This window comes from Genypterus blacodes, unplaced genomic scaffold, assembly GCF_046128005.1.
Source record: "Genypterus blacodes isolate CSIRO-AG114 ecotype Tasmania unplaced genomic scaffold, CSIRO-AGI_Gbla_v1 ptg000044l_1, whole genome shotgun sequence".
Lineage (NCBI taxonomy): Eukaryota > Metazoa > Chordata > Actinopteri > Ophidiiformes > Ophidiidae > Genypterus > Genypterus blacodes.
In genome coordinates this window covers 3,154,784-3,167,444 of record NW_027466857.1, presented here as the reverse complement: position 1 = coordinate 3,167,444, position 12,661 = coordinate 3,154,784, and the positions used below count along the sequence as shown (strand labels likewise).

Here is a 12,661-nt window from a genome sequence, read left to right as displayed (position 1 = left end):
ACAGATTCCTAAACAAACTGCTGTGGCTGCTGCCAGGAATATAAAAAGCAAGACTTCCTGTGCGGCGGAACATTTTTCCCTGGAAAGACCGAGCACACGCTGAATGTTTAGAATAGCAGACCTTATGCTGAATCACTATCTTTTGCTAAAATGTTTTTACTCTAACAGAAGTCCTCTCTTACTCTTTGAGCCTTTATCAGAGCTGGAAAACTGCTCTTTATTAGTAAAGTATGGCCGCTCCCACCAGCCCTGTCTTGCTGGGGAAGTCCAGAATTTATGTTCCATGGGGAGCGCGCTGGTGAACAGACGACTCACATGTGTCTTTGCAATGCTTCCCTGCGGCCTCCTTTAAAGGCATTCTGAACTGATTTGGGGGATATCGTAAAGCAAATGATAAATTTGTACCCCTGTCAAGTGCGGCTGTACGCTGATGATTTGCTCCAGGAATCATTCAGGAATGCCATATATTCCCGCTGATTGCTACTCCCCGCTAGCTGATGGCAAAATACATTACATCATTAAAGGTATCACAGGAAATAACTGAGGCTTTGTTCCTGCTGTTGTTCTGACATCGAACAGCCTGTTTGATGTAATAAAGATCTATGCAGAGAGATAGACATTGAACATGTGTCTGCCAAGTTTTACTAAAAACTAATTCATGTTCATCTTCTCGCCGCTTCACTCTGGCTTCTATCGGTCCTCTGAAGCTTGAACGTCTTGCAAGTGGTTTCAGAGAATAAAGATATGACGTCTGCCAGTGTGAGTCAGCCTGAGATACTTGTGCAATACACTCTTCAACAACAACAAACAGGCTTTTAAGAGTCTCCTTGTGTTAAGATGAGTCAACTGTTTCTGTTTAGAATATTACTAGATTGAGGATAATTGGTGTTGATTTGTCTAATGATGCATTTGTGTGGTGTGGGAAATTGCAGCTGACAAAGTTAAACTAGCAAGCAGTTAACTTGATTCTTGATGTTATATGAATTTAACAGTTGAGAGCATAGACATAGAACACAACTTTTTTCAAATTTTGAAACACATCTGTATTTCTTTTAATAAAAGAACAAAAGCAGTACTACAATCTTCCGCACCTTTGTGTTTGTAGTTGCATGTTGCATGTTGCATGTTGCTGCACTCATATATCACTTGACCATTTGGTGAATGGCGCCTTCTCATGAGCGCTAGAATGCAGCATGAATGAGGCGTTCAGATAGAGCTGATTGGACTAGAAACAGGTCAGAACATAATGGACTGGATGGTTAACGCAACAATATCCTAGACAGAAAACAAGAGGTCCAAAAGTCTACAAAATTGGTCTCAGTGTCTTGAAATTAGTAGTTTTTAGGATATTTTTATTTAAATATGAAATTTAAATGAAAGTTTATGGTTAGATCATACGATGTTGAGTCTTAGTATTTGTTCTAGTCAGGATCATTCCTTCCTTGTCTGTCCTTGATTTTTTCCCCCCTACAGAGAATTTTGTCATCACAAGGAAATAACTAACACAACACTGGCAGTATTACTTTTAATTTTTTGCAAATGGCCAAGTATTTCACAGTACAATGTCATCACCCCCTGACACAATGAATCAATTAAGTATTTGAAACAACCGCTGGAGGAATAAATGGTCTACCACCCTCAGTCCTATTGTGTTTGGAAGAGATTAGTAGGATTTGAGCCATGACTTCAGATTAGATGGCGTGAGAAATGTGGCTCGATGGTTCAAGGGAACGGAGGGGCCCGGTGCCGCCGCCGCCGCAGCGGCTGCCCCATCCCTGCCTCAGGGGTGTCTGGTAATCCCCTCGTCCAGAGGCAATAAAACTCCAATTTCTACTGTACCTGCCAGCTGAGCGTCTCAGTGCCTTTGAAATACAGGGGGCATGTAATTCCCAAGGAGCCATATCAAAGCTGTAGACCCCTTCATTATGACATCAGAACCCTCTGAAGTCAACAAGCATGAAGGCAGGCTGGAGCACTGTGTGGGTTCACAGCCTTGAAGGGGGATCCGTCGCTGTTAAGGACTGTGTGGCGGATGGCAAACACAGGGCATGGAGGGGGAGTGAGGGATTACATCTATCACCATGCATATGTGCTTCCATCTAAAAGGCCTGCCTGCAATTTTCTGCCCCCAGCAATTCCCCCAACTGTTATGATAGCTGAGACAGTAATAAAGGCTTTGGCGGTATCATAAACACGGCGTGATGTTGGGTATCAAATACGTAAGGGCCCCGCGACGAAGATCTGAGGTGAAGCAGAGAATGCTGGTAGAAATGTAAACACAGCGGTGGTGATAATTACGGCCGGGTGTGGGTGTGAGCCATTTGTCATCTTAATAAACGCCTATCACGGTCACCAAATAAAACTGAAGCACATTGGGACATACAGCCAGGATGGTTGTGTGGTAGCATGTAAGGTGATAAGGTGCAAAACTGTCAAGAACCACATATTTGTACCAACGATGAAGATACATCGAAAAATGATTAGGTCAACAATAGATCACTAGTTTCCTTTCCAAACCTCAATACGTTAGTTTTACAAGCCCAAATGACAAATATCCCTCAAACTGAACATCTCTTCACTTAGAGTCTCTGATCAAACTGTGACAGTGCAGAGAACATTAAGCCATTAGATTATTCATTTCTAAACAGTTTATGAAAATATCTATACTTCACACATTGTTTCTCTCTAGGATGACAATTCTCCTTTCTGATTATAACTCCTCCAGTCTGACTCTGATATCCAACACGCTTACACAGTCTTGCGGCGGACGATGACGGAGGTGATGTCTGTGCATGGCGAGCATTAGAGTCAAACTCAATGAGATGGCCCATTTGAAATGAACAAATGTGTTTTTGTAAGGGACCATCAGTGAAGGCAATGAATCATTTAGGCAATTATTAATCCTGGACGTTTCCCAGTAATGTTTCACAGGGAAGATATCTCAGGCGGAGGACATGTTGGCTCTCTCACTGCATTGTGTGTATTTTGCCACAGTGTAGAATAAAGTTCATAAAGGTTTACAATTGGTCAGTTTTGATGGATTTAGAACATTCAGTAACATCAGAATGAAGGTAATAAAAACCAAAAGGCCCAATGATCTGGATTGTGATACTGAAGCGGAAATCAAATTTCTATGCAAAGGAAAATTTTAAAAAAAGTTAGATTTCAAAGGAATGCGCTTCTTGACAAATACGATAATTTATTACGGCGCTCATCAAAGCTGAACAATCTATTTCTTCTGTGGGTTCAGCTGAGTGGACACACATGTTAATAATCCAAACTGTTTCCACAATTGTTTAAAAGGAAATATTGGAGACATTTAAAACCAGAATTGAGTCTGCAGTGGAATGTGCTTTAATTGCCGTCCTTGGCAAAGGAAACAAGCTGTAGTATTTGATCTTGCCCAGTGTTGGCACTGTTTGAGGGAGCACGCCTCCATTTTAAACATGGCCAGTCACTCTCTTCCTGCCAAATCAATGAAAGACAATAATTGTTGATGATAACAATGACTGAGCACGCACCGTCCAAAGTCCAATCTGGCCAAATTCTGATCATTTCTGCGGCTTCCAAAACAACACGTAGCCCACATTATAAGCAGCAAAATTAAATTCCTCATGATGGATGACTTTCGGAGGCCTCTGGGTGGAAATGGCCAACCGGTGCTGGGATGTGATCCCAGATCTCTGTAATGGCTTCAGCTGCCTTGTCAGTTACCTGAACCCACTTCACTTTTTTTTAATCGAACAGCCAGTAATGAGTCGGTCAAACCTGAACTGACAAATTGATTTGGATTCCCATCTGATGAGCCTTTCCATGAAATATTCTCTCTGTATGTTGGGCCAAATGTTATCACGGAAAGAAATGAAATGAAGAAATGCAATAACCAGAGATGCAATAAAGTCCCTGGCAGATATGTGATCAATAGGCAACATATCGAAAAATGATTGTGAACTGTCTGAGTTTAAGCGACAGGTGATCCAATACTGTAATTTAGAGTGTTGGGGAAAAAAAGATCAGTGTTGTATGATGTGATTGAGCTGTACACGAATGTGCAATACACCCGCACTACAGCTGCCCTCAATGCCTCACACACATGCATATTCATACACACACATCTGTAATTGCATGCTCTTGGACAGTCATCCAACACACATGTACTCACACACAATCACAGAACTTTATCAATGTATCCTGCTTGAGGTTTCTGTAAGATTGAAGCTGTCCTTAACTTAGACCTAAACATTTATACTGCACTGTTTCTGCTCCACATTAAACAAAGTAATCTCACCTCATAGTTTTAGTCCTGTAGTACGGAAGTGTTTGGGCCTCAGGAAGTATAATTCTTATTTATTTTCTGCATAGTTAATTGGACGACTTGCCTGACTTGACTTGGTGGAACTGACACTCACCTGGTTGAAATATCAGAACATACAACGAGTATAACAACAATCTGGATCATTGATTAAAAACTGTATGTACACAAATGGTTCAGTAGAGAGGTCAAGTCGACTCCCAAGAAGCATTACGATAATAAACGTCCAACCACTGAGCCTAAAATTCTGTTGCATACACAGCTGAAGAGAAAGAGAATTCTGTAAATACATTCAGAAGTTTGACTTAATTGACTTTCTAATTCTGGATAATTTTGTGTTCTTTGCCGAGGCCCAAAATCTTCTGCGTCGGTACTTCAGACAGTTACTGTAGTATTTAGAGAGGAATGCCTTATCAACCTGCCACAAAAAAAAGCAATTCTTAGAAACAATTTTTTGAAATGATTTCTATAACATAAATGTATAGTATTGTTAATGTATTTTAGTGCATGCTTAGTTTCTGAACACTGTGGTTACTGTAAACTTTCAAATGAATGAAGAGTAGAATTTATTTCCAGAATCCTGCCTCCTTGTCTCTTCTGTGCAGAGTTCCTCAAAGTAAATGGAAATAAATTAGAATCAATTAGGTTTTTTAAAAATAAAATCTGCCTAAGGATATTTTTATATAATGTGATTTTCAATTGGATTTTTTTCAAATCTTTTTCTTGTTTAGGGTTTTGACAAACAACAACTAGAAAAATAGAAAGCATGGGCGCTCCTTTAATTTATTGCTCTCACTAACTTTTTTCATGACCATGCCAGGCTGAGTCCTGTGGTTCTGTAAAAAGTCAAGGAACTGTATCAGACTCAGGCTGTAATCCTTGGAGTCACGGGAGCGACCAAGCTCGGCATGAGGATTCATTTGGGAGGCATTTCAGTGTCACTGACACACAGACTCTTTATCAAATTGTGTCCGACAAACATATCTCACATTCTGCCTCTCCGTGCTCTCCAGACTCCCCAGAGGAAATGTCTTGATGTCCTATCTGCCTGCCTGAATGATGATATCTTAAATCTCTGAGCAGCTGCTCTGCCAAAAACAATGAGGAGAGTCAAGGGGAAGTGGACCAGGACAGTTTGAGACATGGTGGGACACCCAAGAGACTCTCACACAAACCATTAAGTAAGACTGGGAAAACTGGACCATAAACTGGACTATAAACTTTGACTAGAGTGTATGTAAAATATTACAGTTTGGTACTAAAAAAAACATAAAAATTTGATGATACACTACAAAAATCCCCCATTATGCTGTTGTTGAAAATTTGCTTTGTCAATCAGAAAATCTGCCAATGTGGCTAAGCAAACATTTCTAGAAAACAAATAGAAAAATGATTAAATTAAGCTCTGTGCATATATATCCAATGAAACTTCAGGAGCAGGAGGTAAACATGCTTGACAAAGACATCATTTGTCTTTTGATTCACCTTCACCTTTGAGTGTTAAAGCAGGACACAATCTTTTTGCCTGAAAATATCTGTCAGGCCTGTAATGAGAACACTGAGGTATATTCATTCAGCTGGACTCTTCCATTCTTCATGCATGCAGCGGCCCCTGAGATGCTCATGTCCCTCTGGCTGTATTCTTCCATTAGTCGTTTCCTCCTTTCTCATGTCTCGTGAAATTAGCAGCAAATTATCATGAAAAAACATGAGTAATGGAGCGATTTATGTGTTTACATGTACAGCCTGAATAGCCCTGCTAATATCAGCCTCATTAAGAAGGACAAAGCTTAGCCTGATTAAGGTTTCAGTCAGTCTGTATCTTGGTCTGATGAATGCTCTGAATGAATGATTGCAGTGCATGTACATTTAGTGAGTAGAACATAGAAAACATGATGATTAAGTCAAAATAAAAATCTTGCTCAGATTTTAGAAATGTCTAAAAACTGCACAAGCTAAATGTTTTCACTTGTTCACTACACATCGATATCAAGACACAATAACATAGTGACATTCTAATAATTTGTCAAACCTTTTGAAAAAAGCAATACAATAGTACTGTGCCAATCAGACCTTTATAGATCATTCTGTAAAAACTACTAATTGACAGAATAAAATAAATAAAATAAATAAATAAAGATTATATCATTTCAGATTAAATCATCTTGACACTTCTCTTAAATTCCTGTTTTGGCATTGCTCCTACTTCAACCTCAAAGATGTATTGCCAACCTTAAAGTAAATCCTTTTACTTCATAAAGCAGTTTAAAAGTCCTTATTCAACAAAATGATAACACATTTTTGCTTTATATTCCCTCTATATTGGATGATGTGTTCCCCCTGTCAGAATGGTGATGCTGCATAACGTGTAACTCAGTTTATAAAATACTTACTGCTCTTCTAGGCATTTGTTCACCGATGCTTTTACTCTCATCATCATTTAAATAAATGTGATTTATTAATGTAAACATTCTTTATAGTTGGCCAGATCTTGGCACGAGACTGATGTGCAGTAAGTTTTGAGTCCTTCCTGGGAAGTTGAAAGACATTTCCCCCTGTCCTCCCTGCTGTGTGAGGCGTGAAGAGCTTGTGAGGTGAAAACTTTCCAAGCACCATCAGGAAGCTAATTAACAAGGCGGGTGTGAAGAAACTCCTGCTCTGAGTTGTTTTTACCCCCTGAAGAGAAAACACCCTCTCAGTCAATCTCTGCAGCTCAGAGTGCTTTTTACTTACACACAGGAAGCTGGGTGTGTTTTTCTAACACACCTCCTCCTCCTCCCCCACTTCACTTGCCTCAGAGTGGACACACACACACATGACGATATATACAGATACATACACAATGTTTTTCCATGCACACCCTCTGACTGGTATTGTCGCTCGGAATGTTGTTTCGCCACACACAAGCACACACACACACACACACACACACATACACACACACACACACACACACACACACACACACACACACACACACACACACACAGAGCGAGAGAGAGAGAGAGAGAGAGAGAGAGAGAGAGAGAGAGAGAGAGAGAGAGAGATTATGCAAGCTAACAGGTACAAATCAATGTTGTAAATATATAAATACACAATAAAATAGATCAAAACTCCTTATCTGTTGATTTGAAGAGGATTTACTTAATAAAGATGATTTCATTACATACGTTTCCAAACACGGAGATACAAACATGCATCACTAATTTAATGCTCTTACATGTGTTAATCTTAACAAAGGTGTTTTAATTTTGGGAATTTGGGGAACTTGTGAACATTTTCATTCTTATACTCACTAAGGCTGACTTTTGTGTGGCACTCTCACTTTCCATGTGATATTTGAAGTTTCACTTAAGTAAAGGGTGTCATTAGTAATGTATTCATCACTTCACAAAGCTTATACTGTAGTTACACACATCAGTTTCTTTTTTTAATTTTGTCAAAGTATTCATGTACACCATGTCATATACCATAGTTCGGAATTATATTTGGAATGAGACATTTAACCACTTTTACATCCCAAATTGTGGGACAAATATAAAAGTTTATTTTCATCTGCATTCTTGAATTTGCTTCATTAACAGTGTACATGGGGCTCAGCTGCCTCAGCGATGCCATCAGTCTCTATGGTTTCACTGTGTATTTTGTTTCTGTCTAATTAAGTAAAATAGAATAAGAGTTGCTGACAAGGACAAAGCCCCATCTTCCTCCTGGTGGTCTCCATGTGGGAATTTTCTCTCTCTCTCTCAGCCACCTCCCATTTGGCGTTGCAAAGCGAGGACCTGTGTCAACACAGGCGACTAATGCATCAATGTCAAGCATCCAAATTCTCAGCAATATTCTAACACAAAGTCTCCTGCAGTTTGTTTTGCAATGACTGTAAATTCCTAAATAAAAGTGATTTGGGAAGTTGGCGTAATAACAAGTTAAACACATCAGCATACATCATCTCGCTCTTTCCCTCTCTCTGCTTCTCTCTCTCTTTCCATTGTGTTCATGTGCTGTCCTTCTGTTTCTCTTGGCACCTTATTAGTGTCTCTGCTGTCCTTAAGGAGCTCAGTTGGACTCAGATTCTGAAAGCGACAGGCCACTTTGTTTTGTACGCTGAGTGCTTCATATGTACAGAAAACAGCCTGTTCCCTGTTTTCTAATGACACTGCAGGTCCATGATGATGTATAGATTGTTTGTAATACCTCTCAGTGAAGTTAATCTGTTTATTCACACCTTTGCCTGCCAAATGGACAAAGTGGTCTTGGATTTATTTCCCTATCTTAATCATACCAAAGTATTTTAACTTGGCTTAAGTGGACATACCGTTGAAGTCAGTGTGACATTGGGGCCTTTTCTCCCCAGATTGTTCTTTATTCCCTTGCTTTCTTCTTATTTTTCTCTTGCCTTCCCTTCTTTTCCTTTGACAATGTTCCCTCCTTCCTTCTCTCATTTCCACCCTTTATGTCATTCATAATCATCTTTTATCAGTCATACATTATTTTTCTTCCTTACCCATTTCTCTCCTCCAATCTTTCCATTCTTCCACTTTTCTTTTCTTCCTTCATCAACTGATCGGAAGACATGAAAATCCCCTGGGCTGGAGCTAGCAGGTTTCCACTCGACAGTGAAACTAAACCCCACTTTTCGTTGTTGCAAGTGTTCTGATTTTTGATACTTGAGTACATTTTACAGCTTTTTTTCATTGCAAGACCTAAGATTTCCAGCAAACAAACAATGTTAGCTGATACTGTTCTGCTTTTACACGAGTGCAGGGTCATACTTATTTTCCGAAATGGAAAAACCTATCACGACCCCCCTGCTTGCTCTCTCAGTTCATCTTTAATGGGAAATCTGAGATAGTACTGAGTCCAGAGCTTAATCTGTCACATCACATGACGCGCTGCAACTAATGCTGTCGACAAATGGGCATATCATGGATCCCAGTTTTGTGAACGATCCCTCCGAAGAAACAGGTGGCAGCCACTGTAAGACCAGATGTCCCACTGCAGCCATGGTCAAACAGGCTCTGCAGCAGTACAGTGGTGAACAATGTGTGAAGACTACCGAAGGTGGTCCGGCTTGTTTTTCAAACTACTACTCAATCTACTCTCTGTACAGAGAAGGACACTTTTTAAAATTTAACTACAACGAGCAACATCTGTAAATATAGATAACAGGGCTTGGTTTGTCATTAGCTATGTTTACATTCACAGCACACAGCAGGCCAGCTAAGGCTTGTAATACGTCACTGGAACAACCCAAAATGTGTACATTGTTTGTTCATAATCCATTTAAAATTACATTACGGTCATTAAGCAGACGCTTTTATCCAAAGCAACTTTCCAATAAGTGCGTCCAACAAGGTAGGTAAGAAGTTAGGTTCCACCGAGATTTGAACTCGGATCGCAGGATTCAGAGTCCTGAGTGCTAACCATTACACCATGGAACCCCTGTCTGTGCACATGTAGGCTGCTCAACCATGTCCACTTATCTCAACTCCTTTCCTCCCTTGTTTGAAGAAGTGTGCATTTTAGCGTTCATGTTGTGTATCTCCTCCAAGAGGGGACGGGAGCCTTTCATTTTCTTGACTTCTCTCATGTCTGCCCAGTTTAGCCAACCCCTGCAGCCATTGCTTTGGCTTTTGGCCAGCTATTTGTGCTAGCTAGCCAGCTTCACGTTACAGTTTTCTTCAACGCCGTACCCACCACTTGTACCTGCCTTCTACCACCACTTGAACTTAATTCCATGTTATTTGACTTGAAATTTGTCATAGAACAATGATAAACTTGAGTATCCATAAGTTTGAAAATTATTTTAAAAGGAGTTTAGCTATCGTGTTGTCAGAGTTAATATCCAGGAATAAAAGCCACATAATACCGTCAGCTATCTTTGTTCAGGGAGCTGACTTTGTACACAGTTAAATTGTTTATGTGCATGTGCCCTACATGGTAGTTGCAAGCTAAATGCTTAATCAGTGATTTAATTAGGAAAGATTAATCAGAAAAAGACCTGTAATATACATTTTATTCCCAATTTGGTATTAAATTTACTTAAAAAATCAGTTTGTAGTAGTAGCGGTTGTTGTATCTATGCCAAAGAACACCTGCGTTGGCCAGGAATCAAAGCTGGGTCAACGGCTCGGAAGGCAGCTATGCTAACCACTATACCACCAATGCTATATAAAAAAAGAGTACAGACACAAGTCTCTCTCTCTTTTAAATATGTGTGCTTGATTGATAATTAGATGCAGTTGCATGACACAACCAGGCACTGCTACACATTTCCTCAAAACAAAAATAAAAAGTAAATCTAAAAACAAAACATACACCGTTATTAACAGAATAGTATAAATACAATTAACAATTTTACAGATGAATGGGCCGATGGAGAGTGGACTGTGGAGTATGTACACTATGGCAATGAGTGTTTATAAATAGTGATTGTCAAAATGTGCAACATGAAAACTGTGCAAGATATAGAGTGTAAAGTGTGCAAGTTACAAGTACAGATGTGCAAGGCCATTATTGATCTGTTTGATCGGTCAGTGGTTGACCCGGGCCTTGTTGATGAGGCCCACTGTGGGGGTAAGTCTGTTTTTGTGGCGTGAGGTTTTGGTCCTGATGGACCTCAGCCTCTTGCCAGAGGGAAGGGTTTGTGTCCAGGGTGGGAGGGGTCAGCTGCAATTTTGCCTTTCCGCCTCTGGGTCCGGGAGACGTACAGGTCCTCGGACGCCAGGTTGCAGCAGATAACCTTCTCTGCACAGCGTATGATACACTGCAGCCTGCCCTTGGCCTTGGCAGTGGCTGTAGTGAACCAGATGGTGATGGAGGAAGGGAGGACGGACTCAATGATGGCAGAGTAGAAGTACACCATCATTGTCTTTGGCAGGTTGAACTTCTTCAGCTGCCGCAGGAAGAACATCGTCTGCTGAGCTTTTTTGGTGAGGGAGCTGATGTTACATTACATTACATTACATTACAGTCATTTAGCAGAAACTTTTATCCAAAGTCACTTACAATTATTGCCCTGGAGCAGTTGGTGGTTCGGTGCCTTGCTCAGGGGAACCTCGGCAGTGCCCTGAAGGCAAACTGGCAACTCACCAGCTACCAGTCCACTTACTTGGTCCATACGGGACTCGAGCGGGCGACCCTCCAGTCCCAAACGGAATCTCTACCGACTGAGCTACTGCCTGCCCCGTTGATCTCCCCCTTGAGGTCCTAGGGGATGATGGATCCCAGGAAGCGAAAGGACTCCACAGTGTCAACTGAGGAGTCACACAGAATGATGGGGGCGGGTGGGACTGCGTTCAGTCGAAAATCGCGTTCAAAAGTCTCCTTTGTCTTCAGAGCATTAAGCTCCAGATTGTTCTGCCCGCACCATTTCACCAGATGATCTGACCTGTAGGAGGACTCATCCCCATCAGAGATAAGTCCAATGAGGGTGGTGTCGTCCGCAAATACCGGACTGGAAGTGCAGTCGTTTGTATATATATATGTATATGTAATAGTAAGTAATGGAGTGATGTCATGTCCATATGCACCCTGAATACCCTGTCCAGTATTGGCCTAGACCTCCTGTTGTAGCCAGCCTTTATCAGACCATAGCATGTGTTCTCATGGTCTTATCTTGGTCTAATGGTTTTAGCTCGACTAATGTCACACCTGTGTTGTGTCTATTTTTCAGGTAGCGCTGACGGGGTGTTAAGTCTTGTCCATACTGTCCCAGTTGTTCTTGGTCTACATTCACCCCACCTCTGAAAACCATCTCCGGCTGCAGTGGGAGGAAGTGGATGCTTTTGAACAATGTGGAAGTCATTCCAAACATTTTGTTGAGCTCTGCCTTTCCCCTTGTCAAATAACTCCTCATGTCCATTGGTTCCTTTGTTCAAACATTTCATCTTGTTAATGCCACATTGGGAAACTTGCTGTGGCCACTTGATCTCACTGTATAAATAGCCAGTGAGCATTACCGGTGCAATGGAAGTAAGGTTGTGGACTTGAGCCAACCTCAGCTGAAAGCTGCGACCAGATGACATGGGATCAAATCATAAGCAAGACTCACTGTTACGAAATTAGCTTTAACTCTTTCACTCCATATATTTCCTCATTTGTTATGTTAGTATTCTATTTCTCAGTCTATCCTGAGAAATCATTAACTGAAAAACAAAACATTTTAGAGCACCATTTGATAACTTAAATGATTTAGTCACACATTTCACTTCTGTTTAGATTATTTTTAGTCTTCTCGTAATGCTTTGTTTTAGTCCAAATTTAGATCACAAAAATTACAGCTGTGTTACTGGTAGGAGCAGATCTCCTGTACAGACTGAATCAGGCTCTTCCACAAGTGACCTCTAG

At 40.8% G+C, this 12,661-nt stretch overlaps 1 non-coding gene across 1 annotated transcript; it reads right to left on the bottom strand.

Annotated features, from left to right (window-relative positions):
* Positions 1 to 9,681: 9,681 nt before the first annotated feature.
* Positions 9,682 to 9,753, bottom strand: trnaq-cug (transfer RNA glutamine (anticodon CUG)). The gene has a single exon. It is a non-coding gene; the product is annotated as a tRNA-Gln (tRNA).
* Positions 9,754 to 12,661: the final 2,908 nt, after the last annotated feature.